Below are 19,836 nucleotides of genomic sequence, written 5' to 3'. Positions count from 1 at the left end.
TGCCCTGGGAGTGTGCCTGCAGCCTGGAGATCTATGGCCAGGCCTCGTGACAGAGCTCCCTGACTCCTACTCATGGGGAAATCCTGGCTCATTCATTGGGAACTGTACCCCCTTCTCTGGACAGCATCCCTCAGCAGGCCTACTGGCCAGGCCAGCCACCTTCCAGACCTGTCACTCCTTTCTCCAGGGCAGAAAGGTTTGGAGAAGTCTTCGGAGGGTACCTAGGTCCTCAAACCTGTGGCTTAGTATAAATGTGTGTCACCAGGGGTATAGCAAATGTTGAACACAAAACAAACAGTTGGCATGGGGGCAAACAGAAGGGCTGCAGCAAATCCTAGATTGGTACCAGCCTGCTTCACCCTGGAAAAATAGCAGGAGGTTTGGTTTGGAGTATTCTTATACAAATCAGATTTGCTTGGAAGCAAAGGAGCAAGTGTCCTGGGAGCCCACATGCTTTGCCCACACAGTGTGCAGGTCCCCAACACAGCTGCACCAGGCCCTGCGGGAGAAACCTTGGAGATTTGGCGGGGCCTGGAAAGGGTGGGGTCAGGTCAGGCTCCCAGATGGGGCAAGCTGCTCCATTAGCAGGTGGTGAGGAGGGGGTAACTGGGCACTTCACCATAACCTGTGTTGGACCCAGCAGAGAACTGGCCAGGGCAGGGGTTAGCCTCTGGGAGCCTGGGGGATAGGAGACGAAGGTGGGAGATGGGGAGGGAAGAGGACAGAGGGAAAGTGTGTAGGTGGGAGGTGGTACGGGCCAGCGGGGGAGGGGGGCAGGGAGGAGTAGAGGAAGGTGAAGAAAGGGGAGGGAAAAGGGGAGGGACGGAGAGGCTAGGGGAGAGAGGAAGAGGGCGGAGAGCCGGGCGGGGAGTAGGAGGAGGCAGGGGAGAGGGGGAGGGACGAGAGAGGAGGCGGGAAGGGGAGGAGGGGAGCAGAGGAGGGGCCTGCGCACCACCCCATGCCCTCCCTCCCGCGCCGGCCTCCGCGCCCTCGCGCGCCGCAGCATCCCCGCGCAGCCTGGCCGCGTCGCCCCTCCGCGCCGGGCCTGAGAGCCGGCCGCCTCCGCCGCCGCCGCCGCCGCCGCCGCCGCCGCCGCCATCATTCCTACGCCCGCGCTCTCTGGGCCGGGCACCTCTGGTCCGCGCGGCCAGGACGCACCGCGCCAGGTAAGGGCCGTTGGGCAGAGGGAGGGCGCGGGCCGGGCAGGTGCGTGGGGGCGGCGAGACCCTCCCCGGGCCGGTCCCCAGAGCCCTCCCGGAGACCCCGACCCGAAGCCCCGTGACTCCTCCCCGGACCCCCGGACCCTCACGGAGTCCCGTTCCCGGAGGTCCCTGACTCCTCCCCGGACCCCTCCCGGAGTCTCCACCCTGGACCCCCAGGACCCCTCCCCTGCTCGGCTCCTTCCCTGCCCCGGCGCGCAGGTGGCTCGGCGGCTTTGGGGCGGCGCTGGGGGCTCGGGGCGCGTGGCCAACCCTGCCCAGGGGCGGGGGCGGTGCGTTCGGCCAGGCCCGCCGATCCTGTCCTCCCGGCCCCCGCCCCACTCTGGCCATTCGGGCCTGGCCAGGCCCCGCGGCTTCTATTTCTGTCTCCGAGGCCGCGGATCCTGGGCGCTGGACCCGGAGCCGCGCACTCAGACAGGTGGGGCAGGTCGGGGCCCTGGTGATGAATGCTGCAGGCCTCGGCTTCCTTTAGGGTTTTGGCTGCGTGATTCTAGAACAGCCAAGGAGAATCAGCAGCCTTAGCTCAGGGCTGCACCTGTTGCAGCCGCTTGGTGAGCTGCAAGAGGCTGAATCCACTGGGGTTTTGCCAATACAAACATGGAAAAGAGAGTTGGGTCGTGGTGATCCTCTTCGTTTATTTGATTTAGTATTGGAGGTGGGGTGCATGGGAGTCTGGAGGTGAGCAGTTCACCGAAAATGAGGCCTAGGCCTCATTGTCAAGGGCAGGGACCTGCTTTCTGGAGCGTTTGCCATGCGAAGTTGTTCTGCTTTTGATTTGAAAACCTCCCTTTATGTTAAGCACATCTAGGACTTGGTGACTGTGGCCAAGTGCCTGGCTCCCCTGTTCTGAGTCTATTCAAATCCACTAGGCGCCACTGAGCGGAAGTTTCCTTTCCAAGGGGTAAAGTGACATCGGTGACCTGTCACCTCATATCTGCCCCAGGCCTGCGGCCTGCCTTCTGGCTGCCTGAGGGCCGTTATTTGGGAATGTTTACTGTGTCCCAGAAACAGACTGCCTCGGCCAGTGCTGAGGCCAGGATTCTGGTAGAGATAATGCCCCGATTGTCACTTCAACCGTTGGTGTCTGTGCATAACGTCTGCAAGAATAAAGAAAAATAAAGCAGGCCTGCTCTGAGTACTCCAGGCACCAGGGATAAAACCTACAAGAATGAGGGGATGGTGAGGGACACGCTGGGGTATTTCTGTGGACAAGGACTGTCCCCCCCAAGAGGCTGGACCTTCAGATTGAACAAAAAAATGTTTGTAATACAACCAGCAGGTAAACCAAATAAAGAAATAAAAACTAATTGCTGGCACTGAGAGGCAGCCCTGCCCAGTTCCACTCTTTCACCATGTTACAGGACCCTGAGCTGACATGGGAACTGACTCCCTTTGATTGTTGGAAAATACAACCTGTCAGAGACCCTCCACTGGTAACCGGGGTGCTCTGGCAGGCTTGCTCAGGGTCCCGGCAGATGGTGCATCCACCCCGGCTCAGGAGTAGGGGGCAACGCCACACCACACAGCTGTCCAGTGGGTCTGGGGGCAGGGAGATGACCTTAATGACTCCTTAATGATTCACTCGTGGTCTGTTCCCTGTGGGTCAGCCAAGGCGGGTTTCATCTCAAGTGCCTTCCCCACACCAGGCAGGGATGTCTAGGCCAGTGCTTGGGAGTGCACACTAATGACTGGCTCTGAGTGAGGGGGGAGGACCATCCACTGGTGCCAGCACATAGCAAAATCAATAATGTGTTGCAGAGATCAATGGTTTTCTTGCTGGTCCTCTGTGCTTCTAGAGGGAGCCTGCCTCTCCCACACTGAGCATGGACAGGCCCAGGCTTCCCTCCCCTCCCTCTGGGTTCCATTTCTGGTGGGGGGAGGGGGCGTTCGGCCGGGATGGTGGCCAGGAGCCTCTTCCTAACCCCTTGTTCTGTCTGATGAACCTGGGGCCAGAGCTCTTCGGTTGGCAGGTTGGACCCATGTTCCCTCCCCACCAGCAGGAGTCCCCAGTGTCCCTGGGTTAGGCCCCTGCTGCTGTGTAAATGAATTGGCTTTCTGATTGTTCCATAATTAACAGCAACCTTCCCCTCATGCTAAGAATTTGTTTGATCAAAAGAACTCCTGGGAAGGTGATGTGGCAGGTGGTGCTTCCCAGTGCCCCCAGTCCCCCATCCCCAGGCTCTTCTGAGAGTGATAGCAGTGGCCAGGTAACTGTCCAGGCCTGCAGGGTGCTGTGGGGTGAAGCTGGCCATGTAAAAATATACAAATGAACTTGCCATCAGTTGACTGTTGAGGGTGGTTGCTGGAAGAAAGACTACCGTCCTTCCTGGGGCTTGGCAGGTGCAGCCTCCCCAGCTCCACCCGTGCCACTAGGGCCCGTGGCCACTTGAGTATGTCGCGGGGCGTCACCCGAGAGCAGGCCGGTTGGGCAGGCTCCTCTGCACTGCAGACTCACTCAGCACAACTCATGGCCATTTCAGCCTGCCTGCTGTCAAGAGGTGATGTGGGGAAGTGGAGATTTATTAAGAGGAAATAACTGTTGATTCAGTCAAGTGGAGACAGTGTGTAAGTGGGCCTCGCCTGGAGCTGGGATGGTGTTTTTCAGTACGTCAACTAAGGTGACCTTTGGGATAGGCAAATTGGCTCATCCCAGTTCCTTGGAGTGGCTCACTTTCCAGCTGCCTGACCCTTCCCGAGTGCATGAACGTTTACCTGGCAGGGTAGTACCTGGGCCAGGCATCACAGCAGCCCAGGTGTCGTTCCCCCATAACTGCCTTCCAGCGTGCCTTGTGATCCTCCACTGGGACATGGTCCCTTATTTGCTGTGATAGTCTCAAGATGCTGTCTATGAAAGTAGAGACTGCGTGAAAGTGATTCTTGACCCAAGAATCACTCCTTTCAAAAATTATGGTATTTATGAGACAGTTGGACATTTGTTGAGTGAATGATGATTTTAAAGGATAATTATATTCCTTAGAAACAGCATTGAGGTTACGTTGAAGCAATCTTTAGCCTTTAGTGATAGATACTGGAGTTATTTTCAGAGGAAATGATACAGCATTTGAGATCTGTTTCAGATCTCAGCACGGGTGGGGGTGGGGTGGGGTGGTGGAGGGGCAGGATTGTCCATGGTTGGATGGTTGTTGGCTCTGGGTGACCATACCTGAGAGTTCATTATTCTGTTCAGGCCCCTTCTGTGTATTTTTGAAATTCTTTACCATAAAAAAGTTAATAATCTAAGAATCCCATTCCCCCCCACCCCAGAATGCCGTAGGATCCTTCACTTCATAAAATAGTTGAGGGTTGCTTTAAAAGAAGTGCCTGTGTATTAAGTGAAAACACTGCTCCTTAGTGTAGACTGTATGGAATGACTTCTTTTATGCATGTGTAGGTAATAAGGTGTAGAAGCATCTGGAAGGACAGACGCTGTGTATTGAATAGATGATGATGGAGTGCCACTGTGGATGAGTGGGACAGGCACTGTTCCAGGCTCTAAGGACATAGCTCCAAGTAAGAGTGACTGTCCAGCTAGCAGCAGGGGTGAGAGGGAAGGATGTGTGTGTGCATGTGAGTGTGTGTGCTTGTGTGTTGAGGGAGGGTTGAGAAGGGGGAGGGCGGGAGGAGCAAGGGGAACCTGTCCTTTCAACCCCATGTACTTCTGTGTGGTTTGTTTCTTTTACAGTGGGATTATTTTTGTAATGATAAAATGTATTTTTAAGAAGGGGTCTCCATTAGGGAATAGAATAGCCTATTTTAAATATTAAATTTCTAAATCTAAATTCTAAATGGATTTGACTTGTAGGAATTCATGTTCCTACACAACTTAATAACGGATGATGTGGCTTAAATGAGGCATTCAATGAATTGATAGTCACTGATGCTCTGAGTATGTGATCTGTGGGCCATGAAAAAGAGACATTGATACCCTGACCTCGGCAATAGCGGAGACAAGACCCAAACCCTGAAAATTAAACAGCAACATCATCTCTCAATGGGGGCAGTAAGCTGAGGGACCATCCTGGTCCTGGGCCGTGGGATGGGGAAAGCCCTCAGCTCAGACCCACCATAGTCCTGTTTTAAATGGAGAACCACCTTCCCTTCCATGGGACTTGGCCCAGAAACAAAAGCAAAGATGGTCCAGGGCCTTCGTGGGTGGATTTCCACTGCTAGTTGGATGACCTGCCACTGTGGGGCTGTCCCACACATTTTTAGCAGTTGCTGTTTTTCCTTTTAGTAAATGGTATGTTAAGTCACTTTAATCTTATACCAACAAAAAAGCATAAAAATCCTATATCTACAAAGTAAAAAAGTACAAGTTTTCTGGGATCCTAAGTGGTTTTTTTTTTTTTTTTTTTCCTATTTTCCTGTCCTATTGCAAGAAATTTGAGTTGCTTAAGCACCAGAATGTAATCTGCTTTGATCTAGCATTTCGGTGTTGTTTGGCTCTGATGCGTGTTTTGATTTTGTTTGCAAGGACACTACGTTCCCGGGGGCCTGCCCAAATAAGGGCCTCAGCTGGACCCCACTTTGTTCTCACCGTGTGTTAGGGAGTTTTGTTTGTTGTTGTTGTTTACTAGTATTTTCCGTGGCTGTGGGAGGGCACAGCCAGGCCTGCAGCAGGGTGGCTCTGCTCTGAGCCTGGGGTCTTGTCTGTGTGGCCGTGAGCCGCCTGCCATCAGAACGGGCTGTAAATACACAGCCCATTTTCCCATTGAGATCAGACGTGTTCCTTGCATCTTAGTGCTTCCCAGAGGCCTTAGGGATCCTGCCCAAGTAGAGCTGTGCTGTCTGGGCATTCAGGGCACACAGGAGGTCTGTGTCCTTTGTAGGTGAGGTCCCATCTTTCATCTTTCTTGAGGTGAAGGAATTAGATACCTTTAAGCCCCCTTTCAACTCGCAGATTTGTCCACTTCATGGAGTCTCACCATTTCCCCCAGCAAATGTTTATTGAGCTCCAGTTGCAGCAAGAAACCAAGAGACAGAAGGCTCTGCCAACTTGGCACTTATGGTCAAGTAGCGGCTGATGGAAGGCTAAGGAGAAGAAATAAGTCAGAATGTCATGCATCGGGGCCATAGTGCTATTGTGGGGTCCAGGTGCTCAAGGGAGACAGCAGTTTGGGGGGGTTTGAGATTTGAAATTAGGTGGCTTGGTGGGCTGATGGAGGAGGTGAGGAGTGACCCAGGGGGACATCCCAGCACACTGTAGCAAGACCAGGGGGCGGGTGAGGCTGGAGCGCAGGAGCAGCCCCATGCAGGTGGTGGGTTTGGCTAGATTCTGGTATGTTGTGAAGATGGAGCCAACAGGATGATTGGAGCAATAGAGGAGTCCAAGGTGACCTCGAGATTCTTGGCTCAGGCAACCTGAAGGATGGAGTAGGCATCATCCTGAGATGGTCTCTCTGTGGGCAGAGCAGTTGTGGGGAATTCGGGAGGGTTGCTGGCTCTCCAGGTAGTACCTGTGAGCTCTGTTGCTGTCCATGTGCTGGTGGTGAGGGGCTTTTCAGGCAAGTGAGGCTGGAGTTTGGGGGAGTGGCCTGGGCCCGGCAATCAACCTGGCTACTGCCGGCACACAGGTGTGATTTTTAAAGCTAAGTCAGCACAAGATGGCAGGAGAGTTGGATGGATGGAGGAGAGGAGAGGTCCAAAGTCAAGGGACCAAGAAGGAGTGCTATCAGGGCAGGAGAAAGCCAGAGGTGTCAGGGGCATCCAGGGCCATGGGCAGATCATGCATGGGGAGGAGTGGCTGCCTGGCCAAGGAGTCCAGTTAGGTGAGGACTGAGAATTATCCTTGGAGAATTGACCTTAGCAACATGGAGGTCATCAGTGTCCCGATGAGAGGTATAGGGGAGCGGTGGGCCAGGAAAGGGGGAGAAGGAGAGCTCAGGACAGCAAGAGTCGGTAACTTTTTCGAGAATTTTGCTGTGAAGGGGGCGCTGACAAATGGGGAGTAGCTGATGGGCATAAGGATTTGAGAGAAGGCTTATGTTTCAGGTTTCTGTCCTGAAGGGAAGGACGGAGTAGAGGGGAAGAGTGATGAAGAAAGTGGGGTGGGGCCCTTGCCCAAGTCGTCTGATAGGGACAGATGGGAGGCCAGCTGTTCCCCTGCAAGCAAACTTTCATTGGCTCTAGTGTGCACTGCCCCTCTGCTTGGCCCTGAGGTATGCAGACAGGGGAGAGGAGCCAGGGCCTCAGAGAATGGTTATGGAAGTTTGTGACAGCAGAGCCTCTGAGTACCGCAGTGGGTGCCCAGGGGCGATGGAGCGCTCTTGGGTGGTGAGCACAGAAGGCCTGGAGAGCTGAGTTTGCTAGGCTCCTGGGCAAGGGGTGGATGCCCTCCTGGCTGAGAGGACACCTGTGCGGGGCAGGAGAAGGGCGAAGGGGGGCCAGGTCCACTGGCCTGATGGGCCTGGCCAGAAACAGAGGCTGAAAGTGGGGCTGTGTCCTCACAGCCAGAATGTGAGCATTTCCCTCCTGATATTAGCCTGGCATTTCCTATATATAGGCCCCATTCACTAGCGAGGACCTGCGTGTTATCTGCAACACTGCCTTAATTCCATATCCACTGAACGCTACGTGAATGAGAGAGAGAACCCATCTGCAGGAGTGGTTCCTATGCCAGCGGCATCACATCCCCCTAACTTGCCACAAGTGCAGGTTTTCACCTCTACCCCAGACCCCCTGAATCAGAAGTTCTGGTTTTAATAGGCCACCCAAGGCTGGGCTAAGCACAGCCTGCCCTTGTGGGCTGCACTCTGGAGGGCAGACAGGAGGACAGAGGCAGGGCTGTGGGCCTCACTCTGGATGTCCATTAGACTTGGGGTGTCTGCCTGTAGAAACAATGTTTCGTTAACCAGTATTATTGAGTCATAATTTACGTACAGTAAAAGGTACTGTTTTAAGTACCCTGTTCAGTGAGTTTTGACAAAGGTACACAGTTATGCAACCGCCAGGAGTGGGTGAACTCTGGCCTGCAGGTCAAGTGCACCTCACACATTCATGCACCCACACCATCCCTGGCCACTGTCAGCCGGAGTTGAGCAGTTGCAACAGAGATTGTTTAGCTTGTGAGCCCTCCCCAAATTTCCTGTTGCCTCTTTGCAATCAGCCCTCCACCCAAGCAATCACTGATCTGCCGAAATTAGACTATTATGAGATTTGTTTCTTTAAGAGTTTCAAAATGGAAGCATGTATTGTAGACTCTGTGTCTAGCTTCTTTCCCTTGGCATGTTTTTGAAATTTGGTACACGTGGGTGTACCATGGTTTATTAGTTAATTCACCTGTTGGTGGATGTTTGGATTGCTTCCTGTTCGAGGTTGTTGTGAATAAAAGTGCTGTGAGCTACAACTCAACACAAAAGGAAAAACAACCAGTTGAAACATGAGCGAACGTATTATATCTCCAAAGAAGGTAGACAAATGACAAATAAGCACATGAAAAGATGCTCAGCGTCATTAGTCACTAGGGAAGTGCAAATCCAAACCTCAGTGAGATACCACTTCCGTCTCACCAGAATGGTTTTTATCAAAAAAAAGGGAAATAATAAGTGTTGGTGAGCGTATGGAGAAATTATAAATTTCATACATTGCTTTGAGAATGTAAAATGGTAGAGCAACTTTGGAAAACAGAGATTCCTCCAAAAGTTAAATATAGAACTGTCATATGACCCAGCAATTCTACTCCTGGGTAAATACCCAAAAGAATTGAAAATAGATATTCAAACAAAAACTTGTTTACCACTGTTCATAGCAGCACTGTTCACAATTTGGGAACCAACCCAAATGCCTATTAGTGGATGAATGAATAAATAAATGTGGTCCCTCTAGACAATGGAATATTACTTAGCTGGAAAAGGAATGAAGTACTGACACGTGCTGCAACATGGATGACCCTTGAGAACATTATGCTAAGTAAAAATAGTCAGACGTAAAAGTGCACATGTTGCATGATTCCATTTATACAAAATATCCAGAATAGGCAAATCTACAGAGTCAGAAAGCAGATTAGTGGTTGCCAGGGCTTGGAGCAGGGGAGAATGGGAGCGACTGCTTAATATGTATGGGCTTTCCTTTGGAGCTGATGAAAATGTTCTGGAACTAGATAGTGGTGATGGTTGCATACCCTTTAAAATGGTTAAAGTAGTAAATTTTATGTTATGTGTATTTTACCACTATAAAAAAGATATAGGGCTTCCCTGGTGGCGCAGTGGTTGGGAGTCCGCCTGCCGATGCAGGGGACGAGGGTTTGTGCCTCGGTCCGGGAAGATCCCACATGCCGCGGAGCGGCTGGGCCCGTGAGCCATGGCCGCTGAGCCTGCGCTTCCGGAGCCTGTGCTCCGCAACGGGAGAGGCCACAGCAGTGAGAGGCCCGTGTACCACACAAAAAAATAAATAAATAAAATAAAAAATAAAAAATGCTGTATTCATTTGTATGCACATCTGGGTGCAGACAGGTGTTTTCATTTCTCTTGAGTAACTACTTAACAGTAGAATTGTGGGGTTGTGTGGTAAGTGTATCTTTAACTTCATAAGAAACTGGCAAACCGTTTTCCAAAGTGGCTGTATCATTTTACATCCCTACTGCTAATGTGCGAGCACAGTTATTTCACATCCTTGCCAACACTTGCTGTTGTCAGTCTTTTTAATTTTAGCTATTCTAGTGGGAGTTGTGCTGGATCATGGACATTCTAGTTGAGTATCTTTTCCTGTATTTAGTAGCTATTTGTATTTATTATTTTACGTTTTTGTTCAAATCTGCTGACTTTTTTTTTTTTTTTTTCTAAAGAGATGCTCAGGACTTACCCTGACTCTTAGTTGAAACTAACTAACTTACCAGATTAACTAACTACTTACCAGACTCTTAGTTGAAAGGCCTGGCGGGCTATGATGTAGAAACAGGGGCTGGTTTTTTTTTTTAATTAATTAATTAATTAATTTATGGCTGTGTTGGGTCTTCGTTTCTGTGCGAGGGCTTTCTCTAGTTGTGGCAAGCGGGAGCCACTCTTCATTGCGATGCGCGGGCCTCTTACTATCGCGGCCTCTCTTGTTGTGGAGCACAAGCTCCAGACGTGTAGGCTCAGCAGCTGTGGCTCACGGGCCCAGTTGCTCCGCGGCATGTGGGATCTTCCTGGACCAGAGCTCAAACCTGCGTCCCCTGCATTGGCAGGCAGATTCTCAACCACTGTGCCACCAGGGAAGCCCCAAATCTGATGACTTTGAAATTGGGTTATTTGTCTTCATATATTTGAGTTCTAAGAGTTCTTTACATATTCTGGATTCAAGTTCTTTGTTAGATATTTGTATTGCAAATACTTTCTCTCAGTCTGTGGCTTACCTTTTTACTTTATTAATGATATCTCCTTGGGACTTCCCTGGTGGTTCAGTGGTTAAGAATCTGCCTTCCAATGCAGGGGACACAGGTTCAATTCCTGGTCAGGGAGATAAGATCCCACATGCCGCAGGGCAGCTAAGCCCGCGTGCCACAGCTGCAGAGCCCACACACTCTGGAGCCCACACCACCACTAGAGAGAGGCCCGCATGCTGCAACGAAAGATCCTGCACATTGCAACTAAGACCCGACGCGGCCAAAAATTAAATAAGTAAATAAATATTAAAAAATGGTATCTCTCAAAGGGCATATATTTTTAGTTTTAAGTCCAGTTATATCAATTATTTTTAGTAGTTTAGGGTTTTTGTGTCCTATATAAGAAACTTTGCCTCGCCCATAGTCATAAAGATTTTCTCCTGTGTTTTCTTCTGAAAACATTATGGTTTTAGCCTTTACGTTTAGATCTGTTATCTATATTGAGTTACCTGTTAACTGGAAAGAGCTAAGAACTGAGGTTTATTGTTTTGAGTGTGGATAGCCAGTTGTTCCAGTGCCATTTGTTAAAGAAACTGTCCTTTCTCCACAGAATTATTGGCATCATGTTTGAAAAGTAACTGAGAATCTGTGTGACTTTGTTTCAGGCTCAATTCTGGTCTGTTTTGGCTTATTCACCATTGACCCTAGAACCACTCTGTATTCATGACTTGCTGTGTAGTAATTCCTGAAGTCAGATAGTGAGACTTCCAATTGTACTTCCTTTTCAAAATTGTGTTGTCTAGCCTTTGCATTTCCATATAAATTTAAAATCAGCTTACCAGTCCTTCTACGAAAAAGCCTGCTTCGATTTTGACTGGGGTTGCATTAACTCCTTAGATCAACTTGGTAATGTAGAAATTTTAACAATATTGAGCCTCAGTCAGCGATCATGGACTACCTTTCCGTCTGTGTTTGCCTTTCTTCATTTTTCTCAGCAGTGATTTGTAGCAGTCACTGTAGGTCTTATACATATTTAATCAAATTTATTCATAAGTATTTTATGGTTTTGAATGTTATAAATGGATTTAAACATTTTTTATTTTCTAATTGTTTATTATACTATAAGGAAACACAATGGATTTTTATATTGTTTATTCTATCACCTTTCTAAATTTACTTATTTGTTTGAGTAGCTTTTCTGTAGTCCTTCAAGATTTTTGCACAAAGATAATGACAGTTACAAATAGGGACCATTTTACTTCTGTCTTTCCAGTTAAAATGCTTTTTATTTCTTTTTCTTTTATTCCATTGTCTAGGATGTTTAACAGAAGTGGTGACAGTGGGCATTCTTACCTGTTCCCAATCTTAGGAAGAAAGAACTTGTCTTTTCATTAAATATGATGTTAGGTGAAGATTTTATATAGATGCCTTTTCTTTTTATTTATTTATTTATTTTTGACTGTGTTGGGTCTTCATTACTGCATGCTGGCTTTCTCTAGTTGCGGCCAGCGGGGGCTACTCTTCGTTGTGGTGTGTGGTTTTCTCATTGCGGTGGCTTCTCTTGTTGTGGAGCACGGGCTCTAGGCACACGGGCTTCAGTAGTTGTGGCAGGCGGGCTCAGTAGTTGTGGCACATGGGCTTAGTTGCTCTGCAGCATGTGGGATCTTTCTGGACCAGGGCTCAAGCCTGTGTCCCCTGCATTGGCAGGTGGATTCTTAACCACTGCGCCACCAGGGAAGTCCAATGCCTTTTTATTTTGAGGTTAAGGAAGTTTTCTAGTTTGCATGGAGTTTTTATCAGGAGTGGATGTTGAATTTTGTTATATGCTTTTTTTCTGTATCTGTTGAGATAATCATATGGTTTTTCCTCTTTTTTTCTTATTAAGTATGCTGAATTACATGAGTCAATTTTTGAATGTTAAACAACCTTGCACTCCTGGCACAAACCCCAGTTGGTCATGATGTATAATCCTTTTTATGTATTGCTGTATTCAATTTGCTACAATTCTGTTAAGGTTTACTTATAACTATATTCATGAGGGATATTGTATTCTTTTCCTGTAATACCTCTGTCTGGTTTCTGTATCAGGGTAATGTTGGCCCCACACAATGATTTGGGAAGTGTTCCCTCTTCATTTATTATTATTTTAAGAGTTTGTGGGCTTTCCTGGTGGTGCAGTGGTTAAGAATCCGCCTGTCAATGCAGGGGACATGGGTTCTAGCCCTGGTCCGGGAAGATCCCACACGCCGCGGAGCAGCTAAGCCCGTGTGCCACAGCTACTGAGCCTGCGCTCTACAGCTCGCGAACCACAACTACTGAAGCCCGTGTGCCACAACTACTGAAGCCCGCGTGCCTAGAGCCCATGCTCCGCCACAGGAGAAGCCACTGCAATGAGAAGCCCATGCACCGCAATGGAGAGTAGCCCCTGCTTGCCGCAACTAGAGAAAGCCCGTGCGCAGCAGTGAAGACCCAATGCGGCCAAAAATAATAAATAAATAAAATAAATAAATTTATTTTTAAAAAAGAGTTTGTGTAGGATTGGCATTGTTTCTTCCTTAAATATTTGATAGAATTTATTAGTGAAGCTATCCTGGATTTTCTTTATGGGGAGGGTTTTTAATTATGAATTCAGTTTATTGATATAGGGCTATTAAGACTTTCTAATTCTTCTTTTTTATAAATTTATTTATTTATTTTAATAAATAAATTATTTTAATAAATAAATTTATTATTTATTATTAATTTTTGGCTGTGTTGGGTCTTTGTTGCTGCAGGCGAGTGGGGGCTACTCTCCGTTGCAGCGCGCGGTCTTCTCATTGCGGTGGCTTCTCTTGTTGTGGAGCACGGGCTCTAGGAGCATGGGCTTCAGTAGTTGTGGCACGTGGCCTCAGTAGTTGTGGTGCACAGGCTTAGTTGCTCCGCAGCATGTGGGATATTCCCGGACCAGGGCTCGAATCCGTGTCTCCTGCATCGACAGGTGGATTCTTAACCACTGTGCCCCCAGGGAAGTCCCTCTATTTCTTTTTGAGTCAGTCCTGGTGATTTGTGTGTTTCAAGGAATCTGCTCATTTCTCCTAAGTTGTCAAAGTTGTTGGCATAAAATTGTTTATAATATTCCTTTATTATCCTTTTAACGTCTCTGGATTTGCATGATGTTCCCTCTTTCATTTCTGAGCCTGGGATTCTTTAAGAAAAAAAAAAAAAAACAGAGCGAAACAAAACCCCAGTGTCTGTCCCCACACCTGCCCAGTTACATCAGAATCTTTTGGGGTGGGAGGGAGGGCATGGATCCATGCTTCTGACAACTGCTCAGGTAATTCTTGTGCAGCCAGAATTGAGAACCTTTGATGCAGAGGAAGGAGGGGTTAATCTTTACTTACCGGTAGTCCAGGCAGGCCTCCCAGAAGCGGGAGAAGGAGGATCTGAGAGAGCAGAGGAGGATTTGGGTCCTGGAGTCTGAACACAGGGTTTGTTTGGAGAACAGCAGGCCAGCAGCCTTGGCCGGGGCTTTAGGTTTGGTGTGGACCCTGGTTGGGCCTGCAGGTGCGGAGGGCGTTCTGTATGTGCCAGATCTTGGAGTAGGCGAGAAATGGGAAGGAAAGCAGCTGGCCAGGAGACAAGGCCTGGAACACCAGACCACACGGCTTAGACTTCCTTCTCTGCAGGGTTGTTGTTTGTTTTTAAGTGAGATCTCCTGAGGTATAATTTGTGATCAGGAAAGTTCACCCATTTTAATGTCCTGTTCTATGAGTTTGAAAACATAGTCATGTAACGACCACCAAATGGAAATATGGAAAACTTCCATAATTCCACAGATTTCCTTGTGTCTCTCTGGAGTCAGGTCCTTCCCCCACCTCCCCGCCCCAGCATTCACAGATCTGTTTTCCGTCCTTATAGACTCTTCCAGAATGTTGTATAAGTGGAGTTATACAGTGAGCAGCCTTTGAGTCCAGCTTCTTTCACTCTGCCTAATTGTCCAAGGGTTTGAGCAGTAACTAATGCAATCAGATCCCTGGTTAGCGGTGACTCTGGCACCTCTGGCTTATGAGTTGGAAAGGCGAGTTTGGAGACAGGGAGGCCGTTATGGGAAAGGGTGACCTAGTGATATTTGTGGCAAATGACCTGAGAAATGCCTTCTATACCTGTCTCATGGAATCTTGACCACAGCCCTATCAGCCCTGTCAGGACAGTTCTTCCCTCTTTTACAGGTGAGGACGTTGAGAATGGAGAGAATAAGAAATTTATGCACGGGGTCACTCAGCCAAGAGGTGGTGGGACCAAGATGTGAGCAAGGGGGCGGGGGCCTGAAGCCTGCAGGGAGGTGCACTCTGCATACACAGCTCCTAATGCACTCACCGAGGGGTGGCCATTGGTTGAGGTGTTTGAAAAATTTTAAAGATGTGTGTACCCTCGGCCATGGCGGTTCAGTGTCTAGAAGTTTATCCTAAGGAATCATGGATGTAAAGAATCATTTATTAGAAAGGGTGCTGGGTGTTGATAAACAGAAAACCCAGATACCAGCTGAAAGCCCCTGACAGATGGTCAGGGATGAGGAGATACAGTTAGGCTAGCCCATCTCTAAAAATAGTGGTGTAAAATATGACTAATTTGCTGGGGGATCAACATATCACATCAGGTGCTGAGAACCATTCCTAAAGCAGTACCTACAGCGAGGACCTATAATTTGCCTAGAAAGCACTGAATAGACTGTGTCCAGAACAGGAGTCACATGGTTAGTTGATGATGTGGCTTTTGTTTCCTCCTTGGTGCTTGTCTGCGTGTCTCCAGTTTTCTGCAGCAATAAAGGAAAAATACAAAGAAAAATGGAAAAACACAACTTCATATCACATGTGCGGGTACACACACATCATATGCCTTGTGAGTCTGACACGCTTTTCTTAGACTTGTTATACCTGCCTTGTTTAAAAAGCAGGTGGGAGTTCTGTTTGTTGTACTTTTAAATGAAAAACATACTGTGGGAAACAGGCCAGCCACGCCGGCCTCTCCAGACAGGGAGAGAGTAGCTGCTTGGGTGGGAGTGCGTGGCTGCCCTGAACCACGCACAAGGGGTGGGCCCGCCACTCTCCTCCATGCCTGACTCCAGCGAGAGCCCATTCTGACGGTCGGCATGGGGTTGGCTGCGAGGTCCTGCCTAGGCCCTGTGTGTGGTGTGTGCGGCCTCAGCAAGGCCTGATCCGTTCGTGAGTGGGGTCGGCAGCACCGGTTCCTGGGGGCTGTGGAATTACAAAATGAGGTGACAAGTGAAACATCCCTTCTTGGCAGACTTTGCACCGGGATGCACATGGAATTCAGTGTCATATTTAAAACCAAGCTTCAGAGAGGTTTCGGTGCTTGTCTAATGTTGCTGAAAACATTTTATTAGAATATTAAAACCTCATGGCAATCAGGGAGCCTGGCTGCTTTCAGACCCTGAGGGCGGCTCACGGTAAGACATGTATTTGTACTGTGAGGCAGCATACCTGCATACGTGTGTGTGCACACGTGCATACAGGCATGTGTGCACACACACGCATGCCCCGCTAAAACCAAAGTTTTCCTCAGCATGGCACTCACCCCTGACCACGTACAATGCTCTCTGATATTTTATTTAGTTGCATTGTATTGAAAACAGTTTTCACCCACACATGGAAAAATATGAAATCCCATTTTGTCATCTGGCCCTACGTGCGGCTGCCTGGACATTTTAAAATTTTGGCATTAACCCAAATGTGCAGGCTACATATTATTTTATTTCCCACATCAACCAGTGGCTGTGATGCCCTCATCCTTGGTTTCTGTGAGTCTGGGGCTGAGTGCAGGTTGGAGCCTGGAGAAGAGGAGGTGCCCCCGCCTCTGCAACAGCTGCCATGGGGCCACACACGGGTGCCAGGAAACTGGGTCAGAGCAGAGCTCCTGATCCACAGAAGTGGATCCTTGGCGGGGTCTTTGAAACCTGACAGAGTGGCTTGGGTTTCAAATGTGAGATCCCTCGGGCCTCTCTGGAAGCAGGGCGGCCTCCGTTATGTTTATGTCCCTTCCCACTTGATGGACAAGACCACCAAGGGAGCAGGGCTTGGTTTTCCCTGGCAAACCGGGGAGGGGGTGGGAACACAGTTTTTAAAATAGATGCTCAGTGCTTAGGGTCTGGAGATGCAGGTCCTCTCTGGTCTGTACTGATGGCTCTGAAGCCTCCTGAACCGGTGGGCATGGACTTTCTGTCTGGGGAAGAAGGTACCACTTACAGTGAGCAGAAGGGACAGACGTCCGCTTCAAAAACAAGCGAGACCCAGGACGCACTCGCTTTCCCCTCTCCCTGGGAGAGGAAGCAGCATGTGTGCACACCAGCCCTCTCCCAAGGCCCAGACTTCTGCTGAGATGTTTTATATCAGGACTATTTTCAGGCCTTGAGTAGCATTTCTGTTGCAGTCCCTAAAGACAGGAAAACACTTTGTCCAAACACAGCCCCTTTTGTTAACCACATCAGGTGTCAGACTCTGCAGACCGCTGGCTGGGGGCTTGGGGAGCAGTGACGTGGCTTCTGCCACCAGGGTGATTTTCATGAGCTTGGCAGCAGCCGTTAGCTGCACTGGCTGAGAATGGCTGGGCACTTCCCGGAGCAACCAGAGCCAGCAGGGTGCTTGTACCAGCCTGGCCTGTGCTTCTCTTTGCACTTTGTGCAATGCCTGTCTGTTGAGAGCTGAAGGAGGATGGGTCTGTTGGAAAGAAATGTGCTCCTAAGGCTGTGGTGTCACAGTTGTCTTCTGCCCAGCAGAGTGACCTCTGTGTGGCTCTGGGCCGGCCCTCCTGTCCTGGGGCACCCTCTCTCCAGGAGAGCAGCCCAAACAGCAGCAGCTGATAGACAGTGGCACTCACCCTCTGAATTCCAGGGTCAGGGTGAGCTTGTCGGTGTCAGGTCCCACCTGGGAAAGGCCACCTGCCTTCTGGCTGCCCTCTTTTCATGGCTGCCCATCACTGGCTGCTTGGCAGTGGGTTCCCTTGCCCCGCTCGGTGTGGCCTCTCTTCCTTTCCCACCTTAAAATGCAAGGGAAGGTCAACAAAACAGAAGCAGCAGCAGAACCGTCTGGCCTGCCCCTGCTTCTGTTTTCATCTTCCCATTTTCCTTCTTCCTTCTTCAGTGAGATGTTTGCAGACTTCACAGTGATGCACACATGACCTTGCTTTGCTCACAGATGGAGCCAGCTGTGTGGTGCCCAGAGCACCAGCAGCCCCGCAGCCCTTGGGCCCTTGCAACACTCCTCCCCGAGGGTACTGTCCCCACTGATTGCAGCAGAGGTGCATTCTGGCTGGGTTTGGTTTTGCATACACTGGGTTCTGGAGCACACCCATGGATGTCCCTCAGCTCCTGTGTGTGGCTGGCCTCGGGCCCTGCTGCACACCCAGGGTTCTTTCTTCTTCCCCACCGTCCACCATTCCATGGGGGCCGTGCACCACAGTTCACATGCCTGCGATGCTGTTGGCTTGGTTTCTGGCTTGGGCCATTATGAATGTAGCTTGTGAACATTCTTGTCCCTTTATTCTCCGTTCAGGATGCCCCTGCTGCCATCTGGCCCCTTGGGGTCTCTCCTTGCCACCCTCTGCCTCTCCCCGCCTGGCGGGCCCAGCAAGGCTGGGTGGAAACCTCCCTGGTCATTGTAACATGGTGGTCCTTCTCTGTTCCACATTTCTGTCTCACTGCATTGTGCCCTCTCACTCTGCTGTGCTGCTGTTCATGCCTTCGGTGAGCAGGTGACGTGCTCTGCGTGTCCCAGGCGCTGTGTTTGCAGCAGGGGAGGGGGATGTGGAGGGAGAGCACCTAGGACGTGGTGCCTCCAGCCGGATGACAGCACATAGGCACGCTGACGGGGGATGTGTGCCACCAGGGAGGGAAGCTTGCGTGTGGGTGTTGACCACCAAGGGTGGGCTTGAGGTCTCTAAGGTCGGGAATGCTGAGTCGGAACTCAAGAACTGCAGGAAGCAGCCGAAGCTGAGTAGGGAGAAAAGCTGTGGCAGTTTAAATAAAGTACATGGCTGTAAATCCGTTAGCACTGCTGTCGCTGAGGTGCTGTGTCTGTCTTCCCGGTGGGTGGCCTCTTGACTGCTTGGATCTTGGAGCCCTGAGATGCCAAGTAAGGGTCTGATGGCCCTGCGGCTGCCATGCTGTGAGGAAGCCCAACCCCCAAAGGCCACGTAGCACTGGGACTGCAGTGGGCAGTCCTGGTCTCTGCACCCTCATCGCTAGGACCCTGATGTGAGGGGATCGGCCGTCACATGATCGCAGCCCTTGGCCATCAGGACTCCAGCCGGGCCCTCAGACGTTGGAGCGCAGACAAGAGTCCCTGCTGGGGCCCGTTGGGACTCCCGGCTCACAGAACCGTTGAGCGTGGGGAAATGTCTTGGGCCACCGAATCCAGGGTGGTTTGTTACACTGTAGTGGTGGCTGGAGCAGAGTGGTGGCTCCCCAGAAAGCGGGCAGGGCCTGCGGGTCGGGTGGGGTTAGCCTGGGACACAGGTGCTGGGTCAGAACCATAACGGGTACAGTAATGGTAATTACTTGAATTTCATCCTGCGGTTTTTCATTGTCTTTGTAGCAAGGAGGCCTTCTGCCTTTTCCATAAACTGACTGTGAAGGAAAACATGCTTACACTTCATAGAATCACGGTGTGCATGCATGTTTCCTAGGGTCACCGTAAGAAAGCTTCACAAAATGGGTGGCTTAGACAACAGGAATTTATCTTCTCCTAGTCCTGGCAGCCAGGAGTCCAAAATCAAGGTGTTGGCAGGGCTGTGCTCCTTCTGAAGGCTCTGGGATAGGACGCTTCCTGCCTCTTCCAGCTTCTCTTGGCTCCACGTGTCCCTTGGCTTGTGGCCACATCACTCCAAAATCTGTCTCCATCTTCACGTGGCCTTCGTCCTTGTGTCTCTCGTCCATGTATCTCTTATAAGGACCTTTGTCAGTGGATTTAGGGCCCACCTAGGTGACCCAGGATGATCTCCTCTTAACTCCATGATCTGAATTATTGATACGTCTGCAAATATTTTTCCAAATAATGTCACATTCACAGGCTCTGAGTCAACGTTCTTTGCAAGCTACTGGAGCACATGAGAAGGCAAGAGAAGTACTGAGTGGGGCTGGAAGGAGGCGGGTGGCCCTGGTGGGGTGGGGACTGGCCTGGTGGCTGGGTGCAGAGGGAGGGGGTGTGGCCTGGGGCTGGCAGGCATTCACCTTCTCCAGGATATAGTTCAGCGAGGCTTTATCAGCAGGAAAATGGAAACTGCGGCTGCTTTCTGCATTCGTGGGAAGTTATAGAAATGAGA

The 19,836-nt window shown here is 50.0% G+C and overlaps 1 protein-coding gene across 7 annotated transcripts in view; it reads left to right on the top strand.

The window, feature by feature from the left end:
- The first annotated feature begins 1,001 nt into the window (after positions 1–1,001).
- The window catches only part of SEMA4D (semaphorin 4D), a 118,761-nt gene continuing 99,926 nt past the window's right edge, over positions 1,002–19,836 (top strand). For 5 of the 7 annotated variants that reach the window (XR_010945136.1, XR_010945135.1, XR_010945134.1 and 2 more), the window contains exon 1: positions 1,002–1,166. The gene's annotated coding sequence lies outside the window, so the exon portion shown is untranslated. The remainder of the gene's footprint in view (positions 1,167–19,836) is intronic. The other 2 variants (XM_067745021.1, XM_067745024.1) reach the window with 2 other exon arrangements.

This window comes from Pseudorca crassidens, chromosome 7 (assembly GCF_039906515.1).
Source record: "Pseudorca crassidens isolate mPseCra1 chromosome 7, mPseCra1.hap1, whole genome shotgun sequence".
In the NCBI taxonomy this organism is placed as follows: Eukaryota; Metazoa; Chordata; class Mammalia; order Artiodactyla; family Delphinidae; genus Pseudorca; species Pseudorca crassidens.
Note: the sequence above shows the minus strand (reverse complement) of the source record. Positions and strands in the feature narration are given on the sequence as shown.